This window comes from Balaenoptera acutorostrata, chromosome 16, assembly GCF_949987535.1.
Source record: "Balaenoptera acutorostrata chromosome 16, mBalAcu1.1, whole genome shotgun sequence".
NCBI classification, from domain to species: Eukaryota; Metazoa; Chordata; class Mammalia; order Artiodactyla; family Balaenopteridae; genus Balaenoptera; species Balaenoptera acutorostrata.
Window position 1 is genome coordinate 22,028,104 of NC_080079.1, and position 19,525 is coordinate 22,047,628.

At 42.5% G+C, this 19,525-nt stretch overlaps 1 long non-coding RNA gene across 1 annotated transcript; it reads left to right on the top strand.

The window, feature by feature from the left end:
• Positions 1-666: 666 nt before the first annotated feature.
• LOC130705060 (uncharacterized) lies at positions 667-15,408 on the top strand. The gene is made up of 3 exons (XR_009005701.1): positions 667-1,013; positions 6,298-6,433; positions 14,022-15,408. It is a non-coding gene; the product is annotated as an uncharacterized LOC130705060 (long non-coding RNA).
• The last annotated feature ends 4,117 nt before the right edge of the window (positions 15,409-19,525 follow it).

Below are 19,525 nucleotides of genomic sequence, written 5' to 3' on the forward strand. Positions count from 1 at the left end.
CTATGTTTATCTGTACTTATAGATATATCTAAGGCAGATCAATCTGTTGATCTATCACACACACACAACCCCACCCCATGTCCTCTAGTACCCTCCTGGCGTCTCTCCCAGGCCAAGACACATTGGCTGTGCTCTGGGTTAGATCGAGGTGCCAATTCACAGAGACAAAGGGGCAAAAGTAGGACTCCCTCAATCCCTCTCTTCCCAAAGACACTGGTGAGAGTCCTGACGGTTGAGGAAATCTGGGCAACTTGCAAAGAGAACAGAAGGAGAACAAGGCGAGAGGCAGCGCGCGGGAGAGGGAGGGTCGGCAGTGCTTGCCGGGGGTCTCCGCCCGCAGCCGTGCCCTCTCGGAGTGCGTGTCCCGCCCCTTGTGGCCCCACGCGTGGGCTCCGCAGGCAGCCGCGCCCGGGTCTCCGAGACTCCAGCCCGCGTGGTGGCGCCTTGCTCCTCGTCAGCGGCCGCCACCTGCCCGTCAACGCCCCCGCCAGCCCCCACCGCGGCCCAACTTTACTGGAGTTGGGGTCCTGAGCGCCTGCCCCCTACAGCCGGCCGGCGGAGAGCCCCGCCCCGCCATCCCAGGTCCGAGACCCCTCTCCGCTCTCGCGATGGGAAAAGTTGGCGCCGGCGGCGGCTCCTCAGCCCGGCTGAGCGCGCGCGCTCCTCGCTGGCGCGGGGCTCGCGGTCCTCCAGGTACCGGGTGCCTGTGGCGGCGGCTCCTGCTGGTTCCTGTGGTACCGGAGTCCCGACCCCGGAGATCCCCTCATCCGTCGCTGCGAGGATGGGCTCCTAGCAACCCCTTCCCTTGTCGAGCGGTGCGACGTGAGCAGGAGCAGATGGAGCGGCAGTAGCCGCCCCTGGGGACTTGGGGCAGCCGGAGCGTAGGCTCCGGAGCGAGAAGAAGAAGCCACAGATTTCGGGGATGGAGGCGCGGAGGCTGACAGACAGCCTGGGAGCGGTGGCGGGGCCTCCACCACACTAAGGCTGCTCCGTTGTCCTGACCGCCACAGCCGGTGAGCAGAGCAGTGCTGAGGGGGCGGGTCGAAGAGATGAAGGGCGAGGGGTGGTGGGCTTTAAAGGGGGCTGGAGAAGCCGGTGTGAGGCTCCTGACGGGGGGAGTGTGGAAAATGGAGCCTCTGCCCACCTTCCTGAGGAGCTGTATCGCCTCAGAACGTGCCAGCGTCCCTCCCTCAGGGACTTGCATCTTCTGCTCCCAGCGCCAACCCTGAGAGAAACTGCCGAGGAAGCACGGAAATCCTACTTCCTGTCACAGTGGCCGGTGGAGTCGAAGACCAGGCCAAGAGTAGGATATTGTTAAGTATTTGGAGTGAGGGGGTCATAGGGTTAACTTTTAGGGCAGCCTGACATTCTCTGGAGTGATTCCCCCTTTACTTGCTACAAGCTTACTGATGTCTCTAGTTAAAGTTTAAGATGACATATTTATAGGCTCTATGGAAGGGGATGAGAACTGAGATGGGCAATCATTGCCCTTTAGTGCCATCCTTATTTCTTGGCATTTAGGGGTTGCAAGTTACAGAGAGAGCCTGTATCACCTTCTAAAGGCCCCAGCGTGTGTGTGTCTGTGCCTGTGCGTGTGCGTGTGCGTGTGTGTGTGTGTGTGTGTGTGTGTGTAGAGCCGGGGCTTTGCAATTTGTGCATTTTTGATTGTTCTCCGGTGTGATCCAGTCCTAGAAACTTCAGTACCCCAGTGATTAACAACCCCTGATCTCCACCACTGCCTGACTTCCTGCAGTGAAGAGCGCGCACACACACAAAATGGACCTTTTCTTATGAGGTGAAAGAGATGAATAGATTGCAGGAGGCTGACACCTAGGGACAGGGGGTCTGTGATGGGCTTCTGCTGGACACGAAGAGGTCAGTAAGGGTGAAAGTTGGTGATTTGGGGCCATGCCAGGAGAGGTTTTAGATTTGAGGTAATAAATGGGCACCTCTTCAATCTGTCAAAGCTGTCAACAGTGAACGGGGAAACTCTTATTGGCAGAAATAATAAAACAATAGCTTTTCTGGTAATGATTAGAGACCATTTAAAAAGTGTGTGAAAGTTCTCTAGGCTACCATAAAGCAGGGATTGAGAAGTTATGACCAACGATAGACAAAAAGTAAACACATATATAGATAAGTGGGGATTCAGTCAGGAAACTGAGCGTTTACTCTTTGGAATATGCACAGGTCATCCAGCCCAGCTACTTCTACCATGCCTTCATTTATGAGAGAATCTCCAGAAACCTTCCCAGAGACATGTCATTGAGTTGTGCTCGTTGTTAGCTTTGAAATAATTGTTTTGAACATTTTAAAATAAATATCTGCTCATTAGGAATTCTGTTGGTACATAGGTATAGATAGTATTGATGCAAATCATGATACCAGCACTCAGTACTGACAGCCCTATCCCAGGAGCATTCACCTGCCCTAATGTCTGGCATTGAGGACACAGTTTCTGGTTCGTATGTTGTTCATATACAAGTTTACTGAAATAATTGCAGTAGATATTCTCTCCATCAAGCTCCTGGAGACCTTTGCCCTCACTCCCTTCTTTAATCGCATCTTTAATATCATTATCACTAAAATTATTCATCCTGTTTAAATTTGAATTTCTAAAACTTTTGCACTTCTTCAGTTAGTTCATTCAGAATTTCTGGCTTTAAAGGGAAGTTTCAGATACATCAAAGGACTCTGAAAAAGAAACATATGCTGTTATCTCAGCTGCAGAGTATCCCTTACCTAGTCCTGAAAGATTTTGGATAGAATAAGAGAGAGAAAAAATACATCTTTGGCAAACCAGATGCTTGTTCATTTAAGAAATGACTGAAATGTATTGTCAGATTGTGTGTGTGTGTGTGTTACATGCATGCTCATATGTTTGTGCTTACAAGTCAAATAATGACAGTGTGGGTCAAATCATGGATGGGTGGCATGTGGTAGTCCAGTAAGGCTACTTATTGTAATAAATAATAGGAGTGGTGACTGTTAATGTTTGAGCACCCAAAATTTGCTAATTAGTGAGCTTTCTTTCTTGTCTGAAGTCTTCCATTTCTTAATTTCAACCCCCAACACACACACCTTTTTTGGTATGTGTGTACATGTCCTCATAAACAGAGCTAATCAATTTCATCTAGCCAAATTCATCTGTCTGAGCGTGATGGAGAAAGTAACGTTTAAAGTTATTATTTTTGTCAATTGGAGTATGGGGAATCAGAGGAAACAGATAGAGGTGACTTGAAATAGAAAGCAAGAATGGAGATTTGAATTCTAGTCCTATATATTTATCACATACCATCAGCAAGTCGATATAATGATTTGAGTTTGAATTTCTTCATCTGTAAATTGGGGTCCATGCCAGTCGGGATCAGTTGACAGAATCACATATCTTGATACAGATAAAAAGGGCATTGTTGTTGTAAAGTCACATACACGTGTGTGTCACTGCCATTCCTAACACTTTTTTCTCTCAGATCATTAAGAGGAACAGTTCATCAACCCTAAATCTGAAGACAAAGTCAGAAGTTCATAATTTGCCACTTAGATTTCCTCCCCCAGAAAGAGGTGGGATGCAGGCACCACACATCTTTTGGACCTGTCTGATCTTTAGCTAAAAGCCAAGGCTAAGAAAGACTAATGATTATAATAAAACCTGAGTTAAAAATATTAATTTAAAAAATATATTAATTTATGGTAATTATAGGCTACCCATATAACTTGTCAAGAATTCTGAGTGGCTTCTTTGCCTCCCTCTCTCTCCTTCCTGTCTCCTTCCTGCTTGGAGCAGCCATTGGTAGATGTAATTTTTGCTGTGCACATGATGAGACCATTCCCTCTTCTATGAGTGTGTGTTTGTGTGTTCAGAGGAATTCCCAAAATTTGAGAGCCATTATTTAAACCCAGGTACTGATATTTGCATCCTTGTCATACAGGACAGCCTTTCTTGATGGAAATGTGTGCAAGATCTGGACCAAATGAGGGAATCCCATGGCATCAAGGATGCTGAGTGCAGATAATTTGTCAGGGGAAGAACATGCTGCTTCTGCACAACTTATTTTATACATGATCTAATTTTATATGATGATATTTACTGTCTTGTGGGGTGTGTGTGTGTGTGTGTGTGTGTGTGTGTGTGTGTTATTTTTTCTTCCACTGAGTTCCAAAATGGTAACCAGTATTAGCTCATTAATCCCTATGAAATTCTTATTAGGTAGGTAGTAAGCATTAATATCTCTTTCTCACATTTTTACGCTGAATATGATTGAAATATTTTGTTTTCTCACCCCCGTCTCCTTCTTACTGGCAGGGTTTCTCAAAAACAGTCATCTGCAATACGCTATTTAACTTACATCATTATGATGGTATTAATGCTGCATGTATCAAATGCTGCATGACTGTCTGATTGTTTGACATTGCATGTCTTCTCCTTCTGATATTTTTAGACCTGAGATGTAACCACACAACCTTGGTAATTAAGCTAGGTCATTTTTTGTTTTGGGGGTTTTGGGAGTTTTTTTGGTAAAATGCTTTATTGTCATCATTTATTTAATTTTCACAATAATCTTGTGAGGGACACATTCTCACACCCATTACACAGATCGGCAAACAGGTTAAGAAGGGGTAAGTAACTTGGCTAAGGTGTTAGGGAGGGTGAGGAACAGAGAATAATTTGGAACCTGCTTTGATCTGACTCCAAAATCTACCCTTGCCTTACAGATTTTAATGTAGAACTTAGAAATCAGGACCTTTTAAGATTGTAAAATTATTTATTTTGAGTGGATTTCAGAGGAGGTTGAGAAGAGGTAAATCCTGGTTAGGGAAGCTCTACCTCCTTGTGTAAAAGGAATGTTTTTAACATGTGCCTGTCACATTTCATTCCTTAGTTCCAAAGGTGACTTCATTGTTCCCCCACTTCATCTTTAGAGAGTCTTAAAATGAACAATTGGGTGATATATTGAGCATAGGGTCACAGGCAGATTTTGAGATCTGGTCTTGTTTAATACATTTCTGAGTTAACAACAAAATCTGATTTTATTTTGCCATTGGCTGTGAAAACTGGGTTTAGTGATCATTTGTGTAAGATCTTTTCACCTGACCTTTTTTCTTTTTTAATAAATTTATTTGTTTTATTTATTTATTTTTGGCTGCATTGGGTCCTTGTTGCTACCCGTGGGCTTTTCTCTAGTTGCAGAGAGCAGGGGCTACTCTTCTTTGCCGTGCGCAGGCTTCTCATTGAGGTGGCTTCTCTTGTTGCGGAGCACGGGCTGTAGGTGTGCAGGCTTCAGTAGTTGTGGCATGCGGGCTCAGTAGTTGTGGCTCACAGGCTCTAGAGTGCAGGCTCAGTAGTTGTGGCACATGGGCCTAGTTGCTCCACAGCATGTGGGATCTTCCTGGACCAGGGCTCGAACCCGTGTTCCCTGCATTGGCAGGTGGATTCTTAACCACTGTACCACCAGGGAAGCCCTCACCTGACCTTTTAAATTTTAATAGAATTGGCTTTCTTTAGCAAAACTTTAGCAAACTTATATTTTCCTTTTCTGATCAAGGCTCTGATCAAGAATGCAAATGCAGTGTGGCATGGAAGGCTATTTGCTATTGAGGAAAAAAAGCATACGATGTGGAGGCAGATGGACTTAGGTTTGAATCTCAGATCTCCTTACTAGCTGTCTTTAATATAGGGAGACTGTCTGCTGTCTGCTTTCTGATGACGCATAGATGGTTGTTCCTCTGACTGTCCACCCAGGTCTGACAGTATTTTAGTGTCTTCAACTTGAGAGGGTTGAACACTTTGTACTTATAAGTCAGGTTCTGGGGAAATAAAGGTGACACATTGATCTATGCCCTTGACTTGAGAGTGAGCAAATCTTACGTTTCACATGATTAGGTGTGTCCCTGTTGTTCATATACATATGTATTTATAGAAATTCCTGAAATTTGAATGCCACTATTTAAATCAGGTACGGGTATTTGCAGTAAGATATAAAGGTGTAGTAGTTTGTTTTACATCATCTTTGTGTTGGCAAATATGGAATCTCTAGCTACAAAATGCATAATTTAAGAATAGAAATTAACCCCTTTTTGAAATTTGCTGTACCATCTAGAAAAGATAATTAAATATTGACTCTGGGAATGATTCACATTTTTAGAGTTATGAATAGAGAATAACTGGGCACAAAATACATGGAGTGTCTTTATTTATGATGTTAATAATTGCTAACATTCAGGGAGTACAAACTGTGTGCCAGGGACAAGCCAACAACCTTATATAAATTATCTTATCGACTTTTAATTCTACAGATATTTGCTGAGCACCTAATTTGTTCCAGGCACTGATCAAAAGGTGTGTGTGAAGTGGTACAAAAAGTTATGAACATTCCTATGAGGCAGTAGAAGATCCTCTTCATCTGATGGCAAAACTGCTAAAGAAGTAAAGGTGAGATGGGAACCTAATGGCTGGAATGGTTGTGAAGGCTCATGGCAAGGGTGATGCTTGCATTGGACCATGAATAGTAGTGAGGACTTTAAAAGGGGAGTTTTGAGATGACTCTAAGTACATGGTAGGCAAAAGAACCGCAAGGGCAAGTGTGGAGAGGAAAGAGATTACAATTTCTTAATCTGTGACCTCAATTTTGAATGATTATAGATATATTGCATGCCCAATGAGAAACTGAAAATCTATGCCAAGGAAAAAAATCTGTGCCATCCCTTAAAGATTTGATTGCCCTTATTTGCACATTTAAATCTCATCTTGGATGTTGTAGCTTTTTTTTTTATTATGACTTCTTTCTCAAACACAGTTTTCAAAAAAAAAAAAATAGACTGTCATTTATTTAGTAAACTCTGTCAGAGACATCCTCAGCCAGGCTGCCCAGATTGCCATGTTGCTTTATGTCTTTAAATTTATATGCAAATTCTGTGACCTGCCTTTTTGTGTATCTTAATTATTGTCCTATACCTCTAGAAAGTATGGAGACTACACCTTTGTCTCCAGAGGGGAAACTGGACAAAGAGCATCCCTGCAGTGGACAAAGGTGATGGCCTGAAAGAAGTGTGAGGAGGAGCCAGACTCCTCAGAATATAATGGTTTCTGCAGAGTGGGGGCTCTACTCAGATCAGATGGATGCAATAGTTAAAACCTTGGCGAGAAACAGAGGTGAAATCCTGCTGTTCAAGGTTTACAGTGAAAGAACAGAGCTTATTTTAAAGTGTAGGTAGGGATAAAAGGACCTGAATGCTCTGACATGAACTTTTACATGTACATAAAAGGTCTCATATCTCTCTGCTGAACTCTGCTGAATGTTTTTATACTACTTAAATCAGTAATGTACCTTTGCACTGTTCGAAATGACTCACTTTTGAAGAATTTTGTCACGTTACTTCAGTTTTATTTTTATCATAGTCCTAAGAGATTAGAAGGACAGATATGATTATTACCAACATTTTGTGGGAGATGAGACAGGCACCACTGGATTACCTGTGTGATTTACACTCAGTTGTTGGAGGAAGAGGGGCTAAACCTTAGGACACAGCATTCCACTGATCCCTGGACTTGCTCAGGCTTTTTCTGCCGTGGGTTTGAGACAGAATTTATGTTTTGGCTGAAGCCTGCACTCCTGTCCATCAGGGACCTCAGTGGTTGGGGAGAAGCGTGGAGATTGGGCACTGGAGAACCTATACAAATTACATGTGCTGAGCTTTAGAGCAAGTTGCTTGGTCCAGGTTGATTTGTGGGTCATTATTAGCCTTTAAAAAGGGCATATACCCTGAGAAAATCATAATTCAAAAAGAGTCATGTACCACAATGTTCATTGCAGCTCTATTTACAATAGCCAGGACATGGAAGCAACCTAACTGTCCATCGACAGATGAATGGATAAAGAAGATGTGGCACATATATACAATGGAATATTACTCAGCCATAAAGAGAAACAAAATCGAGTTATTTGTAGTGAGGTGGATGGACCTAGAGTCTGTCATACAAAGTGAAGTAAGTCAGAAAGAGAAAAACAAATACCATATGCTAACACATATATATGGAATCTAAAAAAAAAAAGGTTCTGAAGAACCTAGGGGCAGGACAGGAATAAAGACGCAGAAGTAGAGAATGGACTTGAGGACACAGGGAGGGGAAAGGGGAAGCTGGGATGAAGTAAGAGAGTAGCATTGGCACATATACACTACCAAATGTAAAATAGATCGCTAGTGGGAAGCAGCCACATAGCACAGGGAGATCAGCTCAGTGCTTTGTGATCACCTAGACCGGTGGGAAAAGGAGGGTGGAAGGGAGACACAAGAGGGAGGAGATCTGGGGATATATGTATATGTATAGCTGATTCACTTTGTTATACAGCAGAAATCAGCACACCATTGTAAAGCAATTATACTCCAATAAAGATGTTAAAAAAAAAGTGACCATGCACAGCATTGCCAAGATTTACTGCAAGCAAGGTGCCATTGCCTGTTGATACAAAGGTTATTTTAAGTGCCCACCATTGTAAATGAGTCATCAGTGCCTTCTTTTGTACTTGTATCTAATTGAGATGGGGGGTGGAGGGGGTTTTACAGATAAAGCAGAGAGGAGTTTGCTGAACACTGGCAACTCTGCTCCACCCAGATGTGCTATCTACATGATAACAGAAGCTGACTTTTTACAACAATAATAAAAATCACCATATCTTTTGAGCAATTCTCTGTAAGCACATTGCAGAATATCACTATGTTATTTAATTGAGACCTCACAACAACCTTGTGAAGTAGGTATTATCTCTGTTCTAATACTGTGGAAACCCGAGGCTCAGAGGAGTTAAGAAAGCTGCCCTAAATTACCTGACCAGTGACACATCTGAGATTTGAGTTATGTTCTAACTTTGGCCCTAAAGTTCTTTCTACTGGATCACGCCGCCCCTGTGTATGGGTTTATTTTGGGGTTCCTTAGAGAATTTATAAGTCAGTTCAGAGTGATGGTAGGGAGAAGTCTTGGCATGAGAGGAAAAATCTTAAGTGTGCCCCCTTCCAAGTCACCGTGTTCTCAGGTCCCTGGCCCTTTTTATTCCTTCCTGACCTCCAGTTATCCCTGCGAATGACTCACATAGCGTCACTAATGTGTATTGTCTCCAGCTTGTTATCCTGGAAGATGTGTGGAAGCTGCCACTTGCTTTCTCCCTGCTGGCTGCTGACCCTAGAGAGGCAGCACGGACACCATGGACACTTACCTTAAGATAGGTCTACTGAGACATGTTATCAGGTATTTGGCGAACAATATTGGGTTGGCCAGAAAGTTCGTTCAGGTTTTTCCCAGAGCCTAAGGTTTGAGGGTTCTGGTCACCTTCCCTAACTAGAATGACGGAGGATGTGGGAACCCAAACTCATGGTCCATCTGATTCAGGGCTTGCCTATTTGGAAAGTAAAAGGTCTTTGGTTTAGTCCTTCACTTCCTACCACTCTCAATTAGAATTATGAAAAGGGCATTTGTCACCCGGACTTGGACATTCTGTCTCTAATCTCCACCTGACCTGCCCTGTATTTTGTCCAGTGGGTGGAGGGATTTTGAAGTGGGCTCTCTTACTGACAACAAAACTACCTTCAGGTAAGATCCTCAGGCCCCTGCTTCTAAGTGAGTATCCTTTACCCTTTGAATTGTCTTTGTAACATTCTTGGTAAACAATTGACCATATAATTGTAGGTCTATTTATGAATTTCCTATATTGTTAAAATTATCATTGTTTTTCTTAGGGAAAAACACACCATCTTGAGTCCTATTGCTTTACAGGAAATCTTAGTTTCATATAATAAATAAACAAACAAACATATAAAGTTTTATTGGAACACAACCCCATTCATTCATTTTTACATATCATCTGTTTTTGTGATACATGATGCAACAGCAGAGTTGAGTAGTTGTATTGGTTTGGCCAAAAAGTTCGTTCTGGATTTTCCGTATGGAAAACAGAGACCATATTTTCTATCTGACCCTTTATAAGAAAAGTGTGCTGACCACTGGTCTAGATCATGGGGAGGAGATTTTTAACCATTCCTTTAATATTTGTCTATGCTGTTTTAAAATTTTTTGCCATGTGTATGTATTCCTTTTGTGATAAAACTATTAAAACATTTTAAATGATTGTGCTACATACTAAAATGTAGCCTTTGCCCTTGAGGTTGCGTATACTGGTGGGAATAGACAGCTACACAAACAGAAAAATTGCAGTTTAGAGTGATAAGTGCATAATAAGCATAATAAGAATTGTGAAAAGTACTATGAGAACAAAAATGGGTGGGGAGCCAACTAATCCTCCTGGGAGAAGGAAGGAATGATTTTATAAGAAATTGGTATTTGAGCTGGCCTTTATTTATCCAGGATTAGGAATTTGCAAAGCCAGGGATGATTGGGAAGAGGAGAGGTTATCTATACCCAGTTTTCCCTCTTTTTTATGAGAATTAGGTCCATCTTAGTGGTTCTTAGTACATGTAACAATATGTGATCGATCATTCTTCCTTTAGACTCTCCTCCATCTCCATGCCATTTGGGACCCAGACTAACAGTCTTTAAATATCATGTTTGATTTCCTTTTTCCTTTTAAGCATCGTGTCTCTGAGTAGACCAAAGAATCTGAGCTCCCAAACAGATAAAGACTCGCCTTAAATCTTAAACATTTGCTCTCTCATCTCTTCACAGTAGAATGTCACTAGCATGGTTGTGACAGTTTCTACTTGATATTTGTGATGTTGCTGCTTCTGCACAAGATGGAAATGGGTGATCCTGTCATCTTCTTGGGCCTGTGGCCTGAATCAGTGTGGCTGTTGGGGTGATTATGACAATTCGGTTGTCATTTTCTGTTAGTGCAATGTCGCTTCCCTAGGTGGTGTGACGGTATGTGATAGAGGGAACGACATCGCCGTATCCACAGTCACCTTGGTATATACGTGTAAATGTGAGGGATGGTGTACCTAAATTAGGTCAGTGCATAGCTCATGACTGTAATCTCAACAGCTTTCTCAAAGCTGCTCCCAGAGAAAAAAATTAACTCATAGAAGACTTTACATTTTTTTCCCCCAAAGACTCCTGTCCATCTCTTCTTCCTACTATGGATATTTTAGTTTTTTAAAGGTAATTGTACATTAAAAAGTATCATCACTGCGCTGGTTGTAGGATTTTCACAAATGAACACACACACAAATGTAGCGAAGCACTCATGTCACTGCAGCGTTCCAGAGGCCCTGCTAATACCCTTTGTAGTCAGTTCCCTCCCCTAGGATAACCTCTGATATGACTTCAAATAGCATAGGATGTTTTTTTTTGTTTGTTTGTTTTTTAAAGGTGTAAGCAAGATGGAAGTTGTCTGTTTTTTTTTTTTTTTTAACTTTGGGTTTATTTATTTATTTGTTTATGGCTGTGTTGGGTCTTCGTTTCTGCGCGAGGGCTTTATCTAGTTGCGGCAAGTGGGGGCCACTCTTCATCGCGATGCGCAGGCCTCTCACTATCGCGGCCTCTCTTGTTGCGGAGCACAGGCTCCAGACACGCAGGCTTAGCAATTGTGGCTCACGGGCCTAGTTGCTCCGCGGCATGTGGGATCCTCCCAGACCAGGGCTCGAACCTGTGTCCCCTGCATTGGCAGGCAGATTCTCAACCACTGCACCACCAGGGAAGCCCCATAGGATGGTTTTAATTGCTTTTATACTTAATATAAAGTTTATGTAAGTGGAATTCAATTCTATGTCCTTTTTTATATCTGGCTTTTTAATTCAGCATTATGTTTTTTAATTTCTTCCAAATTATATTTATTTGTGAATTATTTGAGCTCTGTAATTTGAGATTTATACTCATATGTGTCTTTTTGATGAACATATAAAAAATAAAATGGGGGAGCCATTCAGAGTCCTCTGCCCCGCACCCCCCCACAGTAAACTATCAGTCAGTCCTCTCTAGCAACAAGTGTCCTAGGGATACTATGAAGTGAGAGGTTTGTTTATTTAATTTGTAATGAATTAATGAATGAGAAATGAAGCCTGCCCCTTCACTGCTGATTTTCTTCTCTCACGTCTTGCCTCCTCGAAGTTATCCTTAATTTAAGCATCTCAGGAGAGAACTTAAGATTGGAATGGGGTCTTGATATGGGAGACTGAGAGGGTATAAGAAATGGTGTATAAAGAGCATAGAGAATATGTGACTGTTCGTGATTTGACCAATGCCTCAGAGCACTGACTTTTAATGCTTCATTCCCTCTGGAAGTTATGAATGTGGCTAGTGGAAAAACGTAATTAAGAAACCAGCCTGACTGTAGAAAACACAACTTTTGATTGAATTTGGTGGGTTTCTATTAATAGCAATATTCAACTAAAAGTATCAGGGCTATTTAGGTAATGGCAGGGACTTTCTTTCACTGATGGATTATCTGAGGAGGTATTATTTTCTATTTCAGAATGTATGGTGAGGTTGTTCCAAGAGTTGGCACCTCTGTATCCCCAGCGTCTCGGTCTGCTGAGCCCCTTGCCAATCTAGTATGTGTAGTTGGCTTCCAGCTCAAGTTCAGTTCTTCTGAAAAACTGCTGTTTTACACTCTTATGGTGTTACAGACTTCATGTTGCTGACTTCAGAGCTTCACTGAAAGCATCTCTGTGGAATTGCTAATTCGTAAGGGCTGGCTGAGTTCATTCCTACCATAGTGGCTGCTTGTGTGATACATATTCATTCTCTGTATAGATGTAGATATAGCTCTATCTCTATCTCCAAAGGCTCTTTTTGGAAAGGCTTGGCTCTACCAATTTTACCTCATCTCTGGGTTTTGGGTTCCTCATGGTCTATGAGAAGGTAACATGGAGACCAAACCGTAGAGATGTCAACTCGCTTCCTTGAGAAGGGCAGTTACTTTCGTGGAAAGTGATCGTAGACATCAGTAAAATTATATGAGGGAGACTAAAACACCTCATTGTAGTAGAGTCAGGATTATCCTATTTATGAGCTCAATTTAATTAATTATTAAAGGCTAAGACATTTAGAGAAAATTTTAACAGCATTCTATTAAGGTCACAGTGGCTAAGATTCAAGTTTAAATGGTTTTAGCGATTGCATTGTTTCAAGAAGTCTCTTCCATTTGGGGAGGTAATCTAAGATGTGAAGAGGAGAGGCCTGGGCTCAGGGTCAAAAGACTTACGTCAGATTCATCCTCTGCTATACACTGGCTCTGAGGTCTCAAATATGGCACTTACATTCCACAAATAAGGAGATAAAAATACCATTTCCCAAGTCAGCTTCCCATAAGCTATGAGAGCATCTGACGGAGTGAGGGCCTGACTCACTGTAGATGTCCATTGAACTTTTGGTTCAATTATATATGTCCATCTTCTCAAAGAGAATTTGTTCAAGAAGCTTCTATGAGCCAGGAAGTTTCATGAGATGCTAATGGTCATGATTTGTGAGCATTGGTCCAGGATATTCTTTTTAGGTTGGGGGAAGATCATCAGTCTTCTGATCTAGAAGATTGGAGTTTTAGTTCTGATTTGTCCTTCATTTGTTTTGAAATTTTGGGGCAAGTCCCATAACCTTCCTTGAGCATTCAGTTTCCTCCCCTGGGCTATAAGAATAATACCTTGGACAGTTTACTGCAATTTCTTTGTGTATTTCCTTATCTGTAAAGTAAGCACAGTGATATTAGCCACCTCAGAAGATCTTCAAGAGACTAACATGATTCAACACCTGGAAATGCTCTAGCAGAGTGCCTGTTGCATGATGCGTGCTCAAAAAACGTTAACTGGAATGATTTTCACTTCTTCCTAGAACTCACTTGAATGAAATCACCAATCATGGAAATTGGAATGCTGAGTATGCTGTTAATACAGTGTTAATGCCATGATAGTTATCTGAAAAAAAAAAAAAAAAAGGAAAAGAAAAAAAAATGAAAACCTGTCTACCTGTCTAATGCTCCCAGTTTTATTTTACTGGAATTTTCTCCTTCTCTTTCTCTCTCTCTCTCTCTCTCTGTCTCTCTCTTTTTTTTGCTTGCTATGATGTCCATTTGTGGTAGAGCGGCAACAACAGCAATAACGACAACTACAGTCGGGGGCCAAACTGCCAGAAACCAAGGATGAGAAAGGCTACCCCTCCTTGCCCAGTCCTCTTCTGTGCCGCTGGGTTTTCTCTGGCAGGAATGCTTCACGTATTTCCTCAGGAGCTGCAGAGCTGGGAGCACAGCAGTTTTCCTAGAACGAGAGGCAGTAGGCGTCTGCTTCCCTTGCGGCTCATGTTCTCACTCAGCAACCAAGCATGTCTTTATCCCAGCGGAAGTTCAGACGGCCTTTCCCTTCCTGTCTCAGCAGCTCCTGCCCCAGCCTCAGACCCAGTCATGACAAGTATGGCTGCTGCGTGGAGCACGTCTTCTGAGCCCCGCAGAAAATTCAGAGAGCCTCTCAGAGAATAAAGCTTTGCCTTGGACTGTGGCTTCGGCCGTGACTCTTTTTCCTAGCAAACTGTGGTGCTGAATGAAACAAGATGCAAACTGTAATCCAGTCACAAAGGCCAAAGGTTGAGGAAGAAATTGCCACTTCTCCTTCCTGCTTACAACTCAAGAGTCTGTCTCCCGAATCCTTGTTAGAGTTATTGGTATCCTGGCTTTATACATACACCCTGGTATTTGAGTGCATATACTGGTGCTCACAGCATTGGTTTGAAGTTAGTGGTTCTGTCACCGCTCTAGCTGTATGACTTGGACATTCAGTTAATCTCTGTGAGTCTCAATTTCCTCACCTGTATGATGGGAGGAGTCATGTCTGTCCTGCTTACCTGGTCAAATAAAATCTCAACTTTGTAAGTCTGAAACCTTAGGGTCCCATACCTGGGTAGGAAGCTTGCATGTTATTTACCACAGCTTTTGTCTGCTGCCGGTGACCATCCCCTCACCAGCCTCCTGCACAGATGATCCTCCAGGTTCAGACTGAGGTCTGACTGGTGGGGGAGCTGGCCTCCTCAGGAGCTCTGACTGTGAGAAAGTTGTGCCAGGCTGAAATCTGAACTCTCCAATAACTTTTACCTGCTGGTTTCTGTTTCATCTCTGGATCCAACAGTACATTTAATCTCGAAGTCTTCTGTATATTGAAGACTACTGTAAAAAAAATACAGTCAGTTTTTTTAAACTGGGTATCAAGTCATTTTTTCAGTTCCTTTGCCTGCTCTGCCCTTGAGATTCTGATCTGGATTGTCTGCATGGAACAGAACATGGTGCCTGGTGTTCCTGAACATTCTCAAGGGTCCTTGTGGCATCGGTTATAAAAGTTTTCCTGATGATCCCTAGAAGAAAGTGTGATTATTACTAATGATAGGTGTCCCCACACATAGTGGGTCTACTCAAATCCTAGAGCTATAATTGTAAAAGCAGGTTTCTTAACATGTTTTAAATTATTTTAACTTGGAAATAATTTCCCCCTCTATTACCTTGGATTATTTTTTATTCTGAAATATAATAAAGATGAATTAAATTTAATAAAAGACTTAGAAAAAAATCTAAAGAATAAAATAAAAGTTATTTGTAACCCATCTATTTGTAAAAAAATAAAATATTTTTATACCTTACACGTTGGTCATGTTTCCACATATATGATTGTATATTTATGTGTAATTGTTGAAATTATGTAACATGTGGTTATGTGGCTCTGCATTTTGTTTTGCTGTCTTATTGAACATTGTATTGTCTTTACCCATGTCATTATCAATTATTTATAAGTATCATCATAATGGTTGCATCATAATATTCTATTGAATGAATACACTGTAATTTACTCAATGAACCCTTTGTTGTAATCCCTAATTTGTAGCCAATTTCCAGGAGCTTCAGGGCTATTCTCTTTGAGAAATGGAAATAAGGGAGAAGGCAACACCTCTGGATTCCCACAGCAGGATTTTATTTTCCAAGTGCTGGGGTAATCCCTTCACTCCTCTCTTCCTAAGTAGGCAGAGTTAACAGGACATGTAGATCAGATCCTGTCAGAGCTGGAAAGCTAAAAAAACAGGTTGATTTGTGCATATATATTAGTGTGTTGTATCCTCACTTCACAAATTCAAGTTCAAAATGCTGTACTGGTGATTTCTATAATCAACAAGATGTTTGGATTTGTTTCATTTACTGATGCAAACGGGCCCACCAAGGGCTTGAAATGACTCTTTCCTCTGATATCAAGGATTTTCCCTTGATCAAGGAAATTGAAGAAATCCAAGTACAGTATCAGGCAATTGCTGTCCTTCAGTGGCAGGAAGAAAATTTTTAATGCACTGGAACCCAGAGCTAGAAATCAAAGAATCACAGATTTGTCTTCCATCAATATGATTTGGGACGATGTTAGAGCATAGCTCTGGCAGCAGGAAGGCTCCACTCTCATATAATCAGCTCAGTCATCTGGGGTCGTCATTAAGGGGGCAGTATCCCCACTCCTCTGTAAACTTGCAGAACCAATCACCAAGATAAGGGAATAGGAATCTCTGTTGTCTACAAACTTCCCAAGTGAATTTTGTTAGGTAAATTTAAGAAATGGATTCTGACCCATGCACAGAAGAAGGTTTCTAGGCCATCAACTTAGCCTGAAAGAGAATTGTCCTGTCCCCACACCTGTATTTCCAACAAGTCGTAACACCTTAGATATTGAGCTTTACTTTGGATTTCATCTTTGGTGATTATCAAGATTACACAACTGGAAAATAGTAGCTGCATACACCTATAGCAAGGGTGATGGAAGGGATTTTTTCCAATTAAAACGTTATCACTTGAAAGAGGCATCCCACATCTCCCCAAAGGCACTGCCACTAGTAGAAAACCAGCTGCATTCCTCCATTGTGGGCCAATTCCACCCTTGTGGAATGGATACAAACTGTGTGTCTTCACCTCTGGGGACTGGCTGGCTTGAGGCAGTAGCATATGGTTGACTGTTGAAACAAATAAAAATAAAACCAAACAGAAACTTCTGGTTGTTTAGCCCCAGTAGAATTCTCAAAACCTAATACAAAAGGCTAAGCCCAGACACAGCTTCACTCCATCTGTGCCTCGCCTCCAGGCCAGGAAACATTAACCTTATTGGGGCCTGGTCGCTGGGGTGCTTCCAACACTGTTCAGATTTTTCTGATGTCACAGGTGTCTGTTTGTGCATATGAGAAACTGCTAATTGTGTATCTCGTGCTTATTAGGAAAGATGAAAAGTCAACCGACCAAGACGACCTCCTGGTGCCAGTAGTGAGGGCGCCCATATCTGATGGGCAGTTCCTCATGGTGCTGGGCTGTGGTGAAGAGGCATGAAAGTTCTATGTTATTCTTTCCCGAGCTATGATTTCAACAGCCAGGGAAACCAGGTCTTAAAACCTCTAACTTGGGTCCTAACACAGACAAAGATAATAGATAGGAATTATCTTATGAAAAGCAGGACAGGAAGAAGTTTATGGGAAGCGGAAGTGGGAGAGAGAGATGGCCAGTCTTTTCACATTAAAAAAAATGGGAAGTATGGGTATCCTGAGTCTTCAAGTCGTGGGCTGCTTGAAAATAAGAAAAGTTTCTCTCTTCCTTGTTGGACCCCCTGCATGGGGCGTTCATGCTTCCTGTTCCCTGAGCACTGTGAGGCTGTTGGATTTTGTGGGTGGGAGATGTAGGCACCTGGTTCCAGCAGAGCAGGCGCCACTGTAAACTAGGGCATCCCCCCGTTGAAGTGTTGTCTCCTTCAAAAATGCAGATGGACCTCAAGGCCATTTGTCCATTGTGTATATTTCCTAGAGCATTAAGGAAATGAGAAGCAGGTTTCTTAAGTGTCTGCCCATTTCTCCTGTGGAGGAGGAGAGAGGCATAAATGGCCCCTGTGAGTTAACTCTGACTATGCTGGATCCATGAAAAGCCTTTACAAGAGCAGCTGGTATCTCCCAGAGGCTGGGAGCCAGTCAAGCCCAGAGGATTATAGGTCTTAAAGACCCTTTAGGTAAAGGGTATAAATGCTGAAGGCGTGGCAGGCTCAGTGCCCTGGAGCAGGGCCTGAGGGAACAGGTACATGTTCTAAGTAGGAGCAGAACCATGGGTCACAACCAGTGTGGGCACGGCCGGCACAAGACAGACTACAGGGACCCAAAGAGGAGGACAGGAGCCAGTGGGACAAAAATTCCAGAGGTAGAGCAAAGTAGGTGCTCCTAAATCTCATAAAAAGCAAATGACTATTAGAAGTTGCAAGGGCAGGCCTAGCAAGGAGGGTGGGGCACAGAATAAGAGGTCTCTTTCAATCTGAGTAGCCACTTGTTTCATCCCAAGAGCCTTTGTGTACTTCATCAGGCAGGGATACCGTTTGGAGCTTAGGGCACCTTTGGGCCTTACATGTGGTATTAAATAAAAGCATCCATGAGGGATGAGGGCTTCCCTGTCCTGAAGGAAGCACAGCTTGGGATTCCCCTCCTGGAAGCCCCACAGATGGTGGCAGAGCAAAGACTGCTGTCTCCCTGGAGTCTGTTCTTAATGTTTATGACCACAGTGTCCCACTGCGCCCCTCACATGCAGGAGTCTTTCAGGAAAGTTTTGCGCAGTGGATGCTGGGTCTGTCCCCTCTGCCTCTCTGAGAAGTGCTCAGAAAAGAATATGAAAAGTGGGGCATCAGGAAGCTCTTAACAAGGACCAGACCCACCTCCAAAGAGCATTGACATATTGCTACATTTTTTTTTTTTTAATATGCCTTGGGGAAAAAGGGAAAAAAGTTAACATCTGACTCCTGATATCCTCTAATTTTTCTTTCCTTCCTCCCGAACTGTTTTGGGGAGTTTCATACTAAAAATGGCAACATAACAGCAACTAAAATACTTATTTCATATTTTCTTGCAAACTTTTTGCTCCTATTTTTCTTTGTGATTGTTGAGTATGATCCAAGCATAAAATGACTACACCAACTGAATGCTCACTCAGGACTGAAAATTTGGATGGGGGCAGCCCCTTGGAAACCTTATAATTCTGGCCAGTGGTGGAAAAAGAGCCCGTGCTCCCATGTGACAAGTGATTACTCACGATGGCCTGGATCTCATGACACTGTGTCTGATCAGTAAACACAATAGAAGAGCTGTACTCCCTCTCAGGCGTCTCTCTGCCCACAGTGCCGTCTCCCCCATTGTCAGACGAACTGGTCTCAAGCCCTGGAGGCTGTGCCTGTTGGAGAATTTGCCATTGATGGGACTTTTGTGGCAGAAGTTTTGCAGGCGGAACACACCTCCCCAATCTGCCCTAACTTGAGGAGAAAACTCTGGCATCATCTCCTCAGTCTGCCTGGCTTAACTGATTGCAAACCTTGTTTTCCTTTCTTATAGCACTTTTTTTTGGCTGATTATAAAAGCAGTACGTACTTGATATAATAAATATTAAGCAACATAAATTATAAAAATCTAACATGACGATTACCCATTAAGCTGCCACTTATGGATAATCACCATTAACTAGTACATATTCTTCCAGTTATCTTTTGAGGCTTTCAGGAACATACAGAATGACTGCGTATGTGTTTATAAAATAATGTTTAAACACACAGACATATA